The sequence below is a fragment of the Carcharhinus amblyrhynchos genome, chromosome 15 (assembly GCF_965287045.1).
Source record: "Carcharhinus amblyrhynchos chromosome 15, sCarAmb.v2.hapA, whole genome shotgun sequence".
Taxonomy (NCBI): Eukaryota; Metazoa; Chordata; class Chondrichthyes; order Carcharhiniformes; family Carcharhinidae; genus Carcharhinus; species Carcharhinus amblyrhynchos.
Window position 1 is genome coordinate 36,359,805 of NC_137338.1, and position 19,439 is coordinate 36,379,243.

Below are 19,439 nucleotides of genomic sequence, written 5' to 3' on the forward strand. Positions count from 1 at the left end.
TCTTTGGATAATGATCCAACACTCTCTTGAAAGTCATGATTTGAATCTACCTCCACTCTGTTAAATAGATCCTAACCACTTGCAATGTAAAGAAGATTTTCCTCATGTCGCCTTTGGTTCTTTGCGATTCATCTTAAATTGGTGTCTTCAGGTTCTTGACCCTTCCACTAAAGGCAAAGTTTTCTTCCTAACTGTTCTTTCTAGACCCCTCATGATTTTGAACATCTCTGAACTTTCTCTTCTCGGAGGAGAAAATCTGCAGTTTCTCTAGTCTATCCTCCAGTCCCGCATCTCTGAAACCATTCTTGCAAATCTTTTCTGCACCCACTTTAATGCCTTCACAGTGGTGCACAGAATTGGACACAATACTCCATTTGAGGCCAAACCAATTTTATAAAAGGTTCATCACCTTGTTTTTGTAGTCTAAGTTTCTCTTTATAAAGCCCAGGATTCCAACAGAGATTTTTTCAACCTGCCACCTCAACTATGACAATTTTTGCACTTGTACCCCTGTCCTTGGGCCTCCATTAGAATTGTATTATTTATTATATATTGTCTTTGCTCATTCTTCCTACCAAATTATATCACTTCTTTGTATTAAATGTCATCTAGCAAGTGTCTGCCATTTCCACTAACCTGTACATGTCCCCTTGAAGACTATCTCTATCGTTCTCACGATCCACAATACTTCAAAATTTTGTGTCATCTGCAAATTTTAAAATTGTGCCAAGCATACTCAACTCTAGATCATTATTATGGATCAAGAAAAGCAATGGTCCTTAACAAACCCCACTATATACTTTCCTCTAGTCTAAGAAACAACCGTTCACCACCACTGTTCCCTGCCATGCTGCCAGCTATACATATCCATGCTGCCACTGTTCCTTTAATCCCGTGGACTTTAACTTCGCTGACAAATTTGTTGCACGGTGTTTTATCAAACAGCTTTTTGGAAATTCATATACAGTTGACTCCTGCTGTTGTGGGCGTTTCCATTCTTGTAAAATTCACATAGGGTGAAATCATGAAAGGTGAACTTGTGTGCCTGCACCTATTTGGGAAAGGTGAGAGTTAACAAGCTAACTGTTTAATAAGAGATTTCTCTTATTAACGAGAGTGAGGTTTTGGGGCCAGCTGTGAACTGTGATTTGGTGTACCTACACATTTACATGGATAAACAAGTTTGTGATAGAGGGGTCACAAATAAAGTGAGTTGACTGTACATCAACCTCATTATCCTTGTCAAATCTCTGTTATGTCATCAAAAATCTCAAAGTCAGTTAAATACAATTTGCTACTAAAAAATCCATACTGGCCTCCCTTAATTAATCCACATTTCTCCAAGTGACTGGTAATTTTCTCCCAAATTATAGTTTCTAAGTTTCCCCACCACTGAGGTTAAACTTCTAGGTCTGTAGTTGCTGGCTTATCAAAAAACAAAGAAACTTACAGTGCAGGAACAGGCCCTTCGGCCCTCCAAGCTTGCAACGTCCATGCTGCCCATCTGAACTAAAAACTCCCCTATTCTTCCAGGGGCCGTATCCCTTTATTCCCATCCTATTCACGTATTTGTCCAGATGCCCCTTAAAAGTCACTATCATATCTACATCCACTACCTCCCCTGGCTGCGAGCTCCAGGCACCCACCACTCCCTGTGTAAAAAAAAACGTGCTTTGTAAATCTCCTTTATACCTTGCCCCTTGAACTTTAAACTTATGCCCCCTAATAATTGACTCTTCCACCTGGGAAAAAGCTTCCGACTCTGCCCATGCCCCTTATAATCTTGTAGACATCTATCAGGTCACCCCTCAACTTCCGTCGTGAGAACAAACCAAGTTTCTCCAACCTCTCCTCATAGCTAATGCCCTCCATACCAGGCAGCATCCTGGAAAATATTTTCTGTACTCTCTCCAGAGCCTCCACATCCTGCTGGCAGTGTGGTGACCAGAATTGAACATTATATTCCAAGTGCAAGCTAACTGAGGTTCTATAAAGCTGCAATATGACTTGCCAATTTTTAAATTCAGTACCCTGGCCGATAAAGGTAAGAATGCCTTATGTCTTCTTCACTACCTCCTCCACCTGCGATGCCAATTTCAGTGACCTGTGTACCTATACATCCAGACCCCTTTGCCTATCAATACTCTTAAGGGGTCTGCCATTTTCTGTATGTTTCCCATCTGTATTAGACCTTCCAAAATGCATTACCTCACATTTGTCCAGGTTAAACTCCATCTGCCATTGTACCAATTTGCTATGAGGATCCTTGTCAAAGGCTTTACTGAAGTCAATGGAGACAACATCCACTGCCGTACCCTCATCAATCACCTTTGTCACTTGCTCGAAAAACTCGATTAAGTTGGTGAGACATGACCTCCCCTTCACAAAACCATGTTACCCCTTGCTAATATGTTGACATTTCCAAGTGGGAGTAAATCCTGTCTTGAAGAATCCTCTCTAATAATTTCCCTACCACTGACATAAGGCTCACTGGCCTGTAATTACCTATGTTATCCTTACTACCCTCCTTAAACAAAGGAACAACATTGGCTATTCCCCAATCTTCTGGGACTTCCCCTGTCACCAGTGAGGATACAAAGATTTCTGTCAAGGCCCCAGCAATTTCCTCCCTTGCCTCTCTCAGTATTCTGGGGTATATCCCATCAGGCCCTGGGGACTTGTCTACCTTAATGTTTTTCAAGATCCCCAATACCATCTCGTTTTTGATCTCAACATGACCCAAGCTGTCTGCACACACTTCCCCAGATTCATCATCCAACAAGTCCTTATCTTTGGTGAATATGATGCAAAGTATTCATTTAATACCTCACCCATTTGCTCTGGCTCCGTGCATAGATTCCCTCCCCTTCCTTGAATGGGCCAACACTCTTCCTGGCTACCCGCTTGCTCTTTATATATTTATAAAAAGGCTTGGGATTTTCCTTAATCTTGCTAGCCAATGACTTTTCATGACCCTTTTTAGACCTCCTGACTCCTTGTTTAAGTTTCTTTCTACTTGTATTCCACACTTGCTTCGTGTGTTCCCAGCCTCCTAGCCTTGACAAGTGCTTCCTTTTTTTTGACTGGGCTCACAATATTTCTCATTATCCAAGGTTCCCAAAACTTGCCATACTTATTCTTCATCCTTACAGAGCTTATTGAATTGTGGTCATTGTTTCTGAACTGCTCCTCTACTGAAATGTTGACCACCTGGCCAGGCTCATTCCCCAATACCAGGTCCAGTATGGCCCCTTCCCTAGTTGGACTATCTATATACTGTTTCAAGAAGCCCTCCTGGATGCTCCTTACAAACTCTGCCCCGTCCACGTCCCTAGCACTAAGTGGGTCCCAGTCAATATAGTGGAAGGTAAAATCACCCACCACAACAATCCTGTTACTTTTACACCGTGCCAAAATCTACATACATATCTATTCATCTGTTTCCCAGTGGCTGTTGGGAGGCCTATAGTAAACTCCTAACATTATGACTATACCCTTTCTATTCTGGAGCTCTACCCATATTGCCTCACTGTATGAACCCTCTGAGGTGTCCTCCCTCAGTACAGCTGTGATATTCTCCAGTAGTGTAACTCCCCCACCCCTTTTACATCCCCCTCTATCTCACCTGAAGCATCTGTGTCCTGGAATGTCAAGCTGCCAATCCTGTCCTTCCCTTAACAAGTCTCTATAATGGCAACAACATCATAGTTCCAAGTACTAATGCAAGCTGTAAATTCACCTGCGTTACCTGTTACACTTCTCACATTGAAATAAATGCACTTCAGTCGACCACACCCTTTTTGATCAGCAACCACACGCTGCCTGCTCTTCCTCTCAGTCTTATTGGTCCTACTGTCTAATTCTCTTTCAGTTAATTCACCTCTGCTTTGGTTCTCACCCCTTGCCAAACTAGGTTAAATCTCCCATGTGACACTAGCAAACATCCCAGCCAGAATATTAATGCCCCTCCTGTTTAGGTGTAACGCTTCCTTCTTGTAAAGGCTCCACCTGTCCCAGAAGAGATCCCAATGCTACAGATATCTGAAGCCCTCCCTCCTACGCCAACTGTTAAGCTAAGTGTTGAGGTGTACTATCTTCCTATTTCCAGCCTCACGTGGCAGAGGGAGTAATCCTGAGATTACAACCCTAGAGGGCCTGCTTTTTAACTTTCTACCCAACTCCCTAAACCGTTGCTACATAAGAACATAAGAAATAGCAGCAGGAGTAGGCTATCCATCCCTTCGAGCCTGCCCCGCCATTCAGTAAGATCATGGCTAATCTGAAGTGGATCAGTGACTTCATCACTCTTCCTGCCTATGTCATTAGTACCAATAGGTACCACAACCTCCGACTGTTCACCCTCTTCCTTCAGAATGTTTTCTGCCCATTCAGAGGCATCCTGGATCCTGGCACCATCCTGGAGTCTCTTTTTCATGTCCACAGAAGTGCCTATCTGCACGCCTTACTATAGAGCCCCTAAAACTATTGCTCTAGTGCTCTTTGTCCCTCCCTGCTTAACAGGCGAGCCAGCAATGTGCCAGTGCTCAGGCTGCTGCTGCTGTTATCCTCCAATAGACCATTTACTCCAACAGTATCCAAAACGGTATACTTGTTTGGGGGGGGTGGGGGGGTGATGACCACAGGGGATTCCTGCACTAATTACCTGCCCCTTCTAACAGTCACCCATCTATCTATCTGTACCTTGGGTGTCACCATATCGCTAAAACTCCTGCCTGTGACACTTTTCGCCATCTTCATACTCCTAATTGCATCTAACTGCTGCTCCAACCTATCCATGCACAGGTCTGTGAGAAGCTGTAATTACTCTTACCAGCCCTAGTATAATTACTACATGGTTTTGCACTTCTTTGCATTGTCCGTGCAAATTTGTTCTCAATCTTTCCCATTAGTTAGTGACCTATAGAATGTATCCAGTTGTATAATGGCATTGTTTCTTTTCTCTTACCAAATAGAAACTATCCTTGTCTCCTCTTTTCAGCACTATAATATTCTCCTTAATCAATACTGCCACCCTTCCTCACAACTTTCCTGAACATCTTGTCTCCAGGAATATTTATTACCTAGTCCTGGCTTTTTTTGGATCCAGGCCTCTCTTAATGCCGCAACATTCTCTACCTATTTGGTTATCGGCACCTGAAAGTAATCAACCCAATTTTAAACACTCCAGCATTTGCATGCATATATAGTGAACCTAATTTAAACCTTATTGCATTCTTAATGCCTTACTATTTCTTAATATTTTTCTCCCAATTCTTATACACCTTGTTACATCCTGGTCCCCAACCCCGCCAACACGGTTTCAACCCTCCAACGGCATTAGCAAATTACCTGCAAGATGATAAAGAAAATTACAGCACGGGAACAGGCCCTTCGGCCCTCCAAACCTGCACCGACAATGCTGCCTGACTTAACTAAAACCCCCTATCCTTCTGGGGATCATATCTCTCTATTCCCATCCTATTCATGTATTTGTCAAGACACCTTTTAAAAGTCACTACCTTATCCGCTTCCACTACCTCCCCCAGTAACGAGTTCCAGGCACCAACTACTCTCTGTTTAAAACAAAATCTGCCTCGTACATCCCCTTTAAACCTTGCCGCCTCGCACCTTAAACCTGTGTCCCCTAGTAATTAACTCTTCCACCTGGGAAAAAGCTTCTGACTATCCAATCTGCCCATGCTTTTCATAAACTTGTAGACTTCTATTAGATCAGATAAATAATTTAAATGCCAATGTCATACAATATGCTATGCAAACAGTCCGTAAAAAAGATATTTAGTGTTTTTATCGATCACAAATTTTCCTGAATCAGTAAAGACTAGTTGCATACCAATTCTAATCCAGGTGAGTTGAAAGGTCACTTTAACATTTGTTTTTTTCCATTAGTACTAATAGGGTGGCATGATAGCACAGTGGTTAACAGTGCTGCTTCACAGCTCCAGGGACCTGGGTTCGATTCCCAGCTTGGATCACTGTCTGTGTGAGTTTACACATTCTCCTTGTGTCTGCGTGCGTTTCCTCCAGGTGCTCCGGTTTCCTTCCACAGGCCAAAGATGTACGGGTTAGGTTGATTGGCCATGCTAAAATTGCCCCTTAGTGTCCTGAGATTAACTCTCCTGGATGCACCAGGAGATGCGTAGGTTACAGGGATTAGTGGGTAAAATATGTAGGGATATGGGGGTAGGGCCTGGGTGGGATTGTGGTCGGTGCAGACTCGATGGGCCGAATGGCCTCTTTCTGTAGTGTGGGGTGTATGGGGTGTCAGGAAGGGGTAGTACCTCTGGTGGGGAACATGTCGCATCTTTTTCAGGGCGGTTTGTCCACCCTTTGTCACCAACTGGCACTCACCTCTCACCTGTGGCTTCCCTTAGCTATTTGCATGCGACAGTGGCCACACCCCGGGCAACGGCTTAAACAAGCCGGCCCAACCAAGTGAGGGTAGCCGACAGGTCTCAACCCTCGGTGAGATAGGGAGATGTCTATCCCAGGATGTGAAGACAGAGTCTGGCGGATTGAGCGGACAAGATCAATAGAAGGTCCAACGGTCAAGAAGGCGGTCTCTGCAAGCGTCATGGAATGCGAAGAGCAGGACAAGATATAAGAGACGTCCTAGTCATCCACTGCGCCTAGTCCCATCTCCGGCCGTCGTGACTCTTGTCTTGCCACTGGATCCAGATGGGAATTGGGAAGAGAGAGTGAGGCTGATGTTGCGCAGCTCTCAAGGGCTGTCAAGCTTACGAAGCAAGGTGCATTGCTGAAGCACAACTTAAGCACGAGCTGCACAAGTCCAGAGCCACCAGCGCAACAACTACAGTGCCTACGCAAGTCTGTCCAATATGTGCCAGGACATCCCATACCTGAATTGGCCTGATCAGTCATCTTCGGACACATCGCATCCAGCCTCAAAATGACCAATGGTGTCGAGGTCCTCATCGACGACAATGGGCGAACAATAGGGTTTCTATGATTCTAATATCTACACAAACAACTTTTGAGGTTATAAGCTTTACTTTTGTAGAGTACTATTGGGATACTTTGCATCAGTACTTTGCAAATCAAGCGCTAGTCTTGACACCATCATCAACAACATCATCATCATCCTGTTCAACCTTTGAAGTCCTGTGGCGATGGGCGAGCGACAAAGCAGCAGGTGTGGATACACTGCAAGGTGTAGTCACGAATTTGCACAGAGGCGGCTCACGTCTAATGGTCATTTTCTGCTGACCGAAGCAGCACTGAAACTCAGCATCTACCTGGGCGACTGAGCAGTCCTCTTCAGCAACGCGCTGCACACCTCCATAGAATGAGCGAGGGGCTAGAAAAGGTACCCTAAACATTGCCTGCTTCACTACACCCTGGCCAGTTTACCGCAGCTGGCGGGGATCCCATCTTGCGGTCAAACAAACAAAATAAAACACAAGGTGACACCGTTCACTATTGGCACTTGGACTGTGCGCCCTCTTCTGGACAACCCTACAGCAGACAGACCTGAGAGATGAACAGCCTTAGTTGCCAGAGAGCTTGCAAAGTACAACATTGACATTGCAGCCCTGAGTGAATCTCGTCTTACTAATGTAGGTCAGTTAACTGAAACTGGAGGTGGATACACATTTTTCTGGAGCGGTCACGGCAGCGACAAGTGTTGTGATGCTGGAGTTGGATTTGCTGTCAGGAGTCACCTTATTCGGAAACTTGCTAGTTTACCCAAGGGTGTGAATGACTGGCTTATAACATTACAGCTTCCACTACAGAACAGAAGTCAGGCCACCCTGATCAGCGTCTATGCCCCCACAATGAACAACCTGGACGAAGAACTAGATGCCCTACTCTCAGCGGTGAGCAGTACCAACAAACTGATCTTGCTTGGTGATTTCAGTGCAAGAGTAGGGTGTGACTCTGCCATCTGCAGGGAGTCATTGGGAGGCATGGAGTAGGCAAGTGTAACAATAACAGCCTACTCTTAATGAAGACCTGTGCAGCCCACAACCTCCTCATCACCAACACAAACTTCTGTCTGCCTACCAGTAACAAGACCTCCTGGATGCACCCCGCTCTAAAAATTGGCATCTTATCGAATATGCCATTGTCAGAAGAAAAGACGGGCAGGATGGCAGTGTGACCAAAGCCATGTGTGGTGTTGACTGCTGGACAGATCACAGGCTCATTGCCTCCAAAATGAGGCTCAGCATCAGACCCACGAGGCAACCACAAAGAAGCAAGGTTGTGAAAAGAATCAATGCAGCCAAGCTAAACAACCCCAGCGTAGCTTCAGCACTGGCTGAAGACTTAGAAATCAAGCTTGCTACCTACACCTTGCAGGCAGCGCTGAGGATGACTGGGAACGCTTCAGGGATGCTGTCCATTTATCTTCACTGAAGATGCTCGGGCTCTCTACCCGCAAGCAGCATGACTGGTTCGATGAGAATGATGAGGAGATACAGGCTCTACTTGTTGAAAAGCACTGTCTTCATTGGGCTTGTCAGAACGACCCATCATCAGCTGCCAAGAAAAATGCTTTTACCAGTGCTTGCAGGATAGTCCAGAATAAACTGCGTAAATGCAGGATGCCTGGCTGAGCACCAAGGCAGATGAAATACAGGGATATGCTGACAGAAACAACTTGAAATGGTTCTATGAAGCCCACAACACTCTACAGATCTCAATCTCTCGGGAGATCCCCCCTCTCCTGAGTACAGCTGGTACAACTCTCATTACAGAGAGGGCACAGATCCTGCAGAGATGGGCTGAACACTTTGAAGCCGTCCTCAACCGACCGTCATCTATTAACAATGAGGCAATAGACAGGATTCCCCAGTTTGTTATCAACAGCGCCATGGATGACTCGCTGGTAGCAGCTGAAGTCATGAAAGCTGTCAACCAGCTATCTAGTGACAAAGCCCCAGGGTCAGATGCCATACCCGCAGAGATCTACAAAGCTGCTGGTCCTGTACTTATTGAGAAGCTCACCGAGTTGTTCCAGTCCTTTTGGAAGCGAGGATCCATTCCTCAGAAACTTAAAGATGCTTCCATTGTACACCTGTACAAGAGAAAGGGCAATTGACAAGTATGCAACAACCGCCGAGGAATCTTGCTAATCTCCATCACAGGAAAAACCCTCGCAAGAGTCCTGGTAAATGTCCGCTCATTTATCTGGAGCTGGGCCTGCTTCCAGAGTCACAGTGTGGCTTCCGCAAAGGTCGCAAGATTATTGACATGATTTTTGCTGCGTGCCAACTTCAGAAGTGTCAGGAGTAGAACCACGAGCTCTACTCAACCTTTGTTGACCTCACGAAAGCCTTCGACACTGTTGGCTGACAAGGCCTGTGGAGGATCGTGTCAGAGTTCGGCTGCCCCCCCCAAATTCATTCACATGGTACACCAGTTCCTTGATGGCATGATAGCCAGTGTGCTGGATGGCGGAGAATCCTCTGAGGGATTCTCAGTCACCAATGGTGTCAAACAGGGCTGTGTGCTCGCACCCACACTGTTCAGCATGATGTTTACTGCCATGCTGAATGATGCCTTCCAGGACAATGTTGCTGGAATCAGCCTCAAGTACAGAGTGGATGGGAAGCTCTTCAACCTGAGGAGACTTCAAGCTATTACAAATGTGAAGGAGACTGTTCTGAGAGACTTCTCTTTGCGACCTGTATGCTGGCTCAGAGTCAGAGATGCAAGTCAGTATGGACAAATTTTCCACGGCTTGTGACAACTTTGGACTCACCATCAACATTAAAAAGACCAAAGTCATGCACCAGCCTGCTGTTTGTGATTATGGGTTCTGTGTACGGTACACGAAGGGCAGAAACTACAGGCAGTGGACCAGTTCACTTATCTTGGCAGCACCCTCTCCCAAGCAGCGACTATTGATACAGAAGCCAACTGCAGAATAGCAAAGGCAAGTTCTGCTTTCGGTAGACTGCGTTTCACTGTATGGGAATGTTGAGGAATCAACCCAGCAACAAAACTGAAGGTCTACAGCGCCGTGGTACTCACTACCCTCCTGTATGCCTGTGAAACGTGGACTGTGTATCGAAGGCATGCAAGACAGCTCAATCATTTCCACATGACTTGTCTTCGCAGAATTTTACGCATCAGATGGCAAGACAAAGTACCAGACACTGAAGTTCTCTCTAGTGCAAGTCTGCCATCAGTCCACACACTGCTGATGAGAGCGCAGACCCAATGGGCACGTCATGTCATCCGTATGCCAGATGAGCACATACCCAAGCAGCTCCTTTTTGGGGAACTCTGTGCTGGAAGAGGCTCGCATGGAGGGCAGAAGAAATGTTACAAACATTCAAAGCCTTCCGGAAGTTGCTTGACATAGACACAACCACCTGGGAAACGCTAGCACAAAACCGCCCTACCTAAACTGCCTCATTCACAAGGGCTGTCAAGCTTACGAAGCAAGGTGCATTGCTGAAGCACAGCTTAAGTGCGAGCTGCACAAGTCCAGAGCCACCAGCGCAACAACTACAGTGCCTATGCAAGTCTGTCCAATATGTGGCAGGACATCCCATACCTGAATTGGCCTGATCAGTCATCTTCGGACACATCGCATCCAGTCTCAAAATGACCAATGGTGTCGAGGTCCTCATCGACGACAATGGGCGAACAATAGGGTTTCTATGATTCTAATGTCTACACAAACACAACTTTTGAGGTTATAAGCTTTACTTTTGTAGAGTACTATTGGGATACTTTGCATCAGTTTCAATAAACATCTGAAGAGTAAAAAGAGAAGACTGTTGGTGCCAATGCAGACCTGACAATGCAGTTCAAACCCTTTCCAAATAATAATTGTTATCTAAACTCCTGGAACAGACAAAAAAGACCTTTGCCAATTTTCTTAAGAAAATAGAAAAAAAACTAATTCCATAAATAATCAAAGCGCAAAGACAACTTGCAGAATTTCTCCAATGTTTTGAGGGAATTGAAAACTTCATATGGTTACACTTCCAACAAATGAAAGGGGCACTCAGTTGAGTGCATACCTCTTCCATGCTATATTAACTCAACATCATTACAGTGTCACCTCATCCAGACTTACGTCTGTCTGCCCGGTTGATGTTCTGTAGCTGGAAATAGACATTTTTTTAAAGAGCTTTCATCTCACCGAATATGCATTGAGCCAATCTATACCCAATAACCTGTGGGGAAAACTCTGTTCACACTTTCATAGTTGTGACGAGTTCCACCATATTCTGAATAAAACAATCCACAACATTGTTTAAAAAAATAAAGTAATTTGCCCTATACCCCGTTTTTTAATGGATCCTTTTTAAAAAAAAATTGAGTCCGCACCTTTGTCAAAAACAAATCAGTTCTTCCTTGAGCAGTACCCTAACTGTAACAAAACCCTAAGTTTTGCTGAAATCAGCCCATTGATTTTTGAGATGCATTGTTTATAGACAAATAGTCTAACGAAAAGGGAAAAACACTATGCCATCTTCAATGGCAGAGGTAAATATGATCACCTTATTTCTCTTGGGGGAATAGAGATGTTCAGTTGCCTTCTGCTTGACCATTATTGTTCAGCCTGCCAGCAAACTTGACTGGAAATTTCCAGGTGCTGCAAAGCCCACAGGAGCCATTGTGGAGGTGTAATAGTATTTACAATTATTTTTGATCTCTAGCTACTTTGCCATTCCAATGTTGCCATGACATATTGGACTTGGTAACGTTTCTTTTCAATGTCACCTATGGGTGTGACTAGTAGTGTAAAATAGTAAATGTTAATAAGCTCCTTGGGTTTCCAATTTGAACCCAACAAACCATTAGACTGAGCAGAAGTAGGCCATTTGTTCCATCAAGTCTGCACTGTCATTCACTGAGATCATGTGTGATAATTCTCACACCAAATCTTCATAACCCTCGATTTTTTTGCTGATTAAAAACCTGTCTTATCCTCATCCTCGTGTGACATAAGCTCATATTACATTCCCTTTTTAGCTGATTTTTGTATTTGTCAGCTAGTTTTTATTGATTCCTGTATATGGAAATAAAATCTCTCTGCTTCTCCACCGCTCCTGTTTTCTCACCTTTTTTGAAAATATTCCTATCTGTCTTTCTTATCCCTTAAGATAAGGACCTTGAACTTCTCTGCATTAGATCATAGAATGGTTACAGCACAGAAGAATGCCATTCTGCCCATCATGCCTGTGCTGGCTCTCTGAAGGAGCAGTTCACCTGGTGCCACTCCCCACCTTATCCCCTTAGCTTGCACATTTTTCCTTTTCAGATAATAATTCAAGTCCTCTTGAATACTTTCAATTGAACCCGCCTCATTCACACGCTCCTCGGCACCATCTGCCATTGTTTTGCCATTCATTTAATATCAATATCCTTCTGCAACTCTGCTGCCATCTATCATACTGTGCCACTGAATTTAATGTCAGTAAATTTTAGGCACAATGATTAGTATTGCTACCTCATAGTGCCAAGGACCTGGGTTCGATTCCCAGCTTGGGTCATTGTCTGTGTGGAGTTTGTACGTTCTCTCCATGTCTGCATGTGTTTCTTTCAGATGGTCTGGCTTCCTCCCACAGTCTGAAAGACATGGGGTTAAGTGCATTGGCCATGCTAAATCCTCCCTCAGTGTACCCATACAGGGTATCAGAGTGTGTCGACTAAGGGATTTTCACAATAACTTAATTGCAGTGGTAAGAAAGCCTGTTTGTGACAAAACTAAATTAAATTAAATTTGAATATACAGCTCGCTATTCAGATCAGTCATTTATAAAGAATGAAAAGCTCTGTACAGATTCTTGGGAGATATCACTGGTCAGAACTTGCCAATTAAAATATGTATCCACCATCATTGAAACATAGAAGATAGGGGCAAGAGGATGCTATTTGCCCCTTTGACCCTGCTCACCATTCATCATGATCATGGCTGATCATCCAACTCAATAGCTTAATTTTGCTTTCTTCCCATAACCGGTGATCCTTTAATCCCATTTGCCCAGGCTTCTTATCTATCTCATAACTTTTAACCAATTTCTTATCAATGTTGAAAGGTTGACTCCAGTTCCAAGCACTTTAATCTTTGCTAACTGGAACCATGTCAAATAAATTTTGAAATCCAATATAAGTATCGTCAATAAACATTCCCTGATTTCTCCCCCCCCCTCCCCATTTTAGTGACCTCTTCAAAAAAATGTCAGTTAACTGGTTAGACATGACTTGCCCTTTTATAAAATCCCATTGACTGTCAATAATCCATTCATATTTATCTCTAAATTGTATTACCTTTTATAGTGTGCTCTTTTTGCATCCCAAAATAACGTTTGTTTATTGAACAAACTAAAATTATATTGGCTTCAATCCCCAACACAATTAACTGCTTTTATCTGGGATAGTGACAAATTGACCATTTATCCCTGGGTTAGAACATAAGAACATAAGAAATAGGAGCAGGAGTAGGCCATCTAGCCCTTCGAGCCTGCCCTACCATTCAATAAGATCATGGCTGATCTGAAGTGGCTCAGTTCCACTTCCCCGCTTTTTCCCCATAACCCTTAATTCCCTTGTCTACCAAAAACCTATCTACCCGTGTCTTAAATATATTTAGCGAGGTAGCCTCCACCACTTCAATGGGCAGAGAATTCCAGAGATTCACCACCCTTTGAGTGAAGAAGTTCCTCCTCAACTCTGTTCTAAACTGCACTCCCCCCCCACCCCCCCCTTATCTTGAGGCTGTGCCCTCTAGTCCTGCTTTCTGAGCGGGAAGAATCTCTCTACCTCTACCCTATCCATCCCTTTCATTATCTTATACGTCTCTATAAGATCCCCCCTCATCCTTCTAAACTCCAACGAGTACAGACCCAGTCTATTTAGTCTCTCTTCATAGTCTAACCCCCTCATCTCCAGTGTCAGCCTAGTGAACCTCCTCTGCACTCCCTCCAAGGCCAAAATATCCCTGCGCAAGTGCGGCATCCAAAACTGCACACAGTACTCCAGCTGCGGCCTCACCAGTGCCCTATACAGTTGCAGCAAGACGTCCCTGCTTTTATATTCTATCCCCCTCGCTATAAAGGCCAGCATCCCATTCGCCGCCTTGATCACCTGCTGCACCTGCAGACTGGGTTTTTGCGACTCACGCACAAGAACCCCCAGGTCCCTCTGCACCGTAGCATGCTGCAGCTTTTCGCCCTTTAAATAGTAATCCCTCCTCCTATTATTCCTGCAAAAGTGGATAACATCACACTTGCTAACATTGTACTCTTAGGAAGAGGAAATTCAACCTGGATTTCTGCTTATTATTTCTGCTTACTATTTGATGAATTGTGCACATGTGAGCACAAGCATGAACAAAAATGATCTTTCCTGCAATGGAATAACCATTAAATGTTGCTGTCTGGATCACACATCAGGAAGGTCCATAAAATTAAACTTCGACAAAGAATCTTAACGAAAGATGGAAAAGTTCTTTAATGAAGAATAATTTAGATTTTTTTTCTATTTTAAGGAAACAGTTATTCAGTTTTCCCCAAGTACCTATGCAAAGAAATCACCTAGTTCTGAAGAAGACAGGTGACATAGCACCACCTTGTGCCCAGAAACTAAGTCAACAATATGGTTTTATATTTTGTGCGTTTTGAATTAATGTTGGCTTTTTGAACTCTGTGTAAACAGAATAATGAACCATAGTGAAACTGTTAACAGACAAACTGTGATGACTGAGAACAGGAGCTTTATCTTCCATACATTATGGATTCAACATAAAATACATGTTGTCACGATATTTTAGAATGTGAACCCAATTATCAAAATTATTTTACCTTAAGTATATATTACTCATTTTGTATTAAAATCTTTATTTTCAAAGCATGAATCAGAATGCCAACATACTTGTAACAGCTCTCCCTGAAGTATTTCTAACCTTCTTGACTGAATTTCTGTCCTTTAAATTAAAAAGTAGATAGGTATGTTATTTATATTGTAATATGGCTCATTTAACATTGTAATACTTAGAAGTCAGTGGGCTACAGTTACTGAGTTAAATACGCAAACAGAATGCAAAGATTTCTAAATTGAACTTAATTTAAAAATGGAACAATTTATGAGTAACCCTAAGCAAGTTTTGGTTGATTACGTTTTGAGCAAATTGACTTGTCAAGAAAACCCAAATGGTTTTCTAGACCTTAAAGATGTGATGGTTGTTATCCTTGCCTTTATAGATGTGAGCAATATGTATCTGAAAATCTTTTTGCATTGAAATTTGTTGTGGTTTCAAATCTTGGAATAGTTCTTCTGGAAAGCACAATGCATGAATCCTTTAAATTGTTACACTAAACTTGCACAGTTCTAATCACAGCGGAGCAAAGAGCACATTTAGGTACCTAGCACTTCTAAAGCATTGACTATAGTGCCATTTGTTATCATCTAATCCCAGAGTAGAGGAATTGAGATCCTCAAGAATTTGCTCCATTTGTGTTGTGCCACCAGCTTCTATCCTGGCTCTTGGAGATTTAAATGAACCATTAACAATGTGCTTGGTTTTGGTATTAAGTAGTTTAGGTCCCTTTTCTAAGGAGGGATGTACTTTCATTGGAGGCAATTCAGAGAAGGCTTGCTGGTTTGATCCCTGAAATGGAAGGGGGTTGTCTTTATTGAGCAGTTTAGGGCCGATACACATTGGAGTTCAGAGGAGTTATTGAAACAAATAAAATTCTGAGAGGGCTTGATAGGGTCGATTAGAGGATGTTATCCCAATATGGAGTAGTTTAGAATTAAGGGGCCAACTTTTGGCATAAGGGATACTTCATTTAAAATGGAGTTGAGGAGGAATTTCACCTCTAAACGTTATTAATTTGTTTGAATTCTCTACACCAGAAAGCAGGGGAACCTGGATCATTGAATATATTCAAGGCTGAATCAAACAGATTTTTGATTGACAGGGGAGTGAGTTGAGGCCACAAGGCCTGAGGGATCAAACTACCTACTCCACCTTTTCTTTTCATTTTTATGCCATGTATTGCAGCTACCTGAACCCATGGGAGGAAAAATAAGTATAGCTTTGATATAACTAGACTTTTATATCCGAGAATGTAGAAAGCCAAGGGATGTTCTGATCAAAGTTTTCAAGTTATTAAGAGAAACTGATGGGGTAGAGTAGATGAAGATACTAACACTGGTTAGGGAATTAAGGACCATGGGGTGCACTCAAATTATTAGAACCTAGACTTCCAGAAGTGAAGTTAGGAAAGATTTCTACATAGAGTTGTTGAAGTTTGGAACTCTGTTCCACCAATGACAATTGATGTTCATCAATTTTAAAATTGAGATTTTTTTTATTAAGCGATATGAGGCAACAGTGGGTACATGCAGTTAGGTCACAAATTGGCTATGATTGAATAGTGGAACAGACTCGTGGGGCTAACTGGCCTACTCCTGTTCCTATGTACAGAGTTTTTGTTTGCATTGTACTGCTCAGTCCTTTACAGTTGAAGGATGTTTCTATATATGAATCCCCCACAGATTCAGCTGGAAGTTTACTATTTTCACTTGGCCTAAATTGAAGCTTTGGCTTCTCATACGTACCAGCCGAGGAAAGAAGGAACAAACTGACCAACAGTTTCCAAAAACTGTTCCAGTTTCCGAAAGGCTAGCAACTCAAGAATGGTCCTGGCTGTAGAAACAAAGTCATTCACAAACAGGAGTAGGCTATTCAATCCCTATTTTCCCCCAATCAGTAAAATCATTGATCATGACCTAACTCCACATATCCACCATTGCCCCATATCCTGTAATACTTATTGTTATTCGATGAGAAAAATCTATCAATCTCAGAATTAAAGTTTACAATTGATTAGTCATTAGATGCTATTTGTGGAAGAGTATTCCTAACATCTACCACCCTTTGCGTGTAGAAGTGTTTCCTAATTGCATTTCTGTATGGTCTAGCTTTAACTTTTGGACTATGACCCCTTAGCCCTAGACTCCCCGACCAATGGAAATAGGGTGAAGAGAAACTATCTGTTCTCTTTAATATCTTAAACATCAATCAAATCGCCCTTATTTTGCTAAATTACGAGGAAATATAACCCTAGTTTGGGAAATCTCCCTCCTTGTAATTTAATCCTTGAAGTCCAGGTATTATTCTGGTAATACATTGCATTCCCTCCAAGGTTGATATATTGTTCCAAAGATATGGTCCCAGAACTGCTCGAAGTATTCTTGATGTGATCTAACCAGAACTTAGTATAGCTGAAACATGAGGCTATTTCCCCGGGTTGAAATGGTCGCTACGAGAGGACACAGGTTTAAGGTGCGGGGAGGAAAGTACAGAAGTGATGTTAGGGGTAAGTTTTTCACTCAGAGGGTGGTGAGTGAATGGAATCGGCTGCCGTCAGTGGTGGTGGAGGCGAACTCGCTGGGGTCTTTTAAAAGACTTCTGGATGAGTATATGGGGTTTTATGGGATTGGGGGTTATAGATAGGTGTTGATGTGATCGGCGCAACTCGTGGGCTGAAGGGCCTGTTTGTGCTGTAGTGTTCTATGTTCTATGACTTCCACCCTTTATATTCTAGGCTCCTTGAACAAAGGATGACATACCATTAGCTTTTTTGCTTACTTTCTGTACCCCAATTCTCTTTGGAGTGCCATTATTTATAGCTTTTCATCATTTAGAAAACTCCCTATTCTATCTTTTTTAGGTCCAAAGTGGATGACCTCACAGCTGCCTACATTGAAATCCATTTGTACAATTTTGCCCATTTGCTTAAAATTACCAGGAGATGGTAATAAATGATACTCCCATCTAAAATGTTTCCCACTGCCTATAAATCTGCCATTGGTGAATTGGAATATTTGGCTATCTATTCCATCTTGTAACTTATTAATAACTACATTCAATAATGGAGGCCTAGCACAGATTGTTGCATTACAACACTTTTGACATCTGCCAATTAGAGTACCTGTCCATAATTGTCTTCTTCCACTCAGCTAATTTTCTAACCAGGTCAACAATTTGCCTTCAATTTTAGTTAACAGCTTCTTAGGAAAGACCTTATCAAATGCCTTCTGCAAGTCCAAATAAATAACTTCTGTAGATATTCCCTTATCTAGTTCTTTACTGATCTCTTCAAAAAATTCAGTCAGGTTTTTCAGGCATGATTTAACCATTACAATGCTCTTTCTCATTAGCTGAAGACTTTTCACGGCATACAGTCATCTTGTCCTTAAATGATGAACTGTTGTAAAAACAAATGCTAGGAACGGCACGGTAGCACATGGTTAGCACTGCTGTTTCACGGCTCCAGGGATCTGGGTTCGATTCCCAGATTGGGTCACTGTCTGTGTGGAGTTTGCACATTCTCCTCATGTCTGCGTGGGTTTCCTCCAGGTGCTCCGGTTTCCTCCCACAGTCCAAAGATGTGTAGGTTAGGTTGATTGGCCATGGTTAAAAATTGTCCCTTAGAGTCGTGAGATGTGTAAGTTAGAGGGATTAGCGGGTAAATATGTAGGGATATGGCAGTAGGGCCTGGGTGGATTTATGGTTGGTGCAGATTTGATGGGCTGAATGGCCTCCTCCTGCAGTGTAGGGTTCCTATGAACTGATCTATAATCCCTGGTTTCCTTCTGCCACCTTTCTTAAATAGTGAGATGCCATGATAAATTTTCTAATCTAAAGGAAAGATTCCCAGTTGAGAGAACTTTGCAGATGGCACAGCTGTAATCTTCCAATGTTCTCATCATCTTCCTTTAAAACCCTGTGGTGGAAACCATCTGGTCTAGGGAATTGTCTGAGGCTGGGACCATTGTTTACTGTTATTTTATTCACGTTAATTTTGGTGAGTCCCTGACTCATTATGAGTTTCACAAATTATGTAACATATAATGAAGGTGTACATATCATTCTTTCACTTTTTATTAGAGGGAAACAAAACAAGCCCTCCTGTCCACTCCCATGCCATCCTATGCTTCCTTAGATCTAACAGATCATATCCAAGACTTCCATATATCCTCCATCGTCACACCCAGTATGCACTATATACGGTCTCCAGGAGCAGTGCAATAACAATAGGAATTATTTTAAAGTCATTAGGGTAAAAAAAAAACAACCATCCATACCCTGAATTCAAGCAAACTATTACTAATACTGGAAAGAAAACCAACCACTGCAAAAAAAAAATTATAATCCTTTCAGTGCCTATTAGGTTAGCAAACAAACAAGAAACCACATCACAGGGATATTCTGTTATTACAGCCTCTTAAAAGCCTCAATGGTTCAGAAATCAATAAACCTCTGCTGTCCTGAAGGTATTAGTAGCTTTTGAAACCCAGCCAACCATTTATAATGGCTTTTGCTGTCGCAACAAAAGGTTCCAGCTACATTGTCTGAAATGACAAAACAGAAAGAAATCCTACAACACCGGTTCAGCCACCTGACGAAGGGACAGGCTGTCCCG

The 19,439-nt window shown here is 42.7% G+C and overlaps 1 protein-coding gene across 6 annotated transcripts in view; it reads left to right on the forward strand.

The window, feature by feature from the left end:
* Positions 1-19,439, forward strand: part of dcaf6 (ddb1 and cul4 associated factor 6) — a 136,202-nt gene that overhangs the window by 78,804 nt on the left and 37,959 nt on the right. The window lies entirely within an intron of this gene.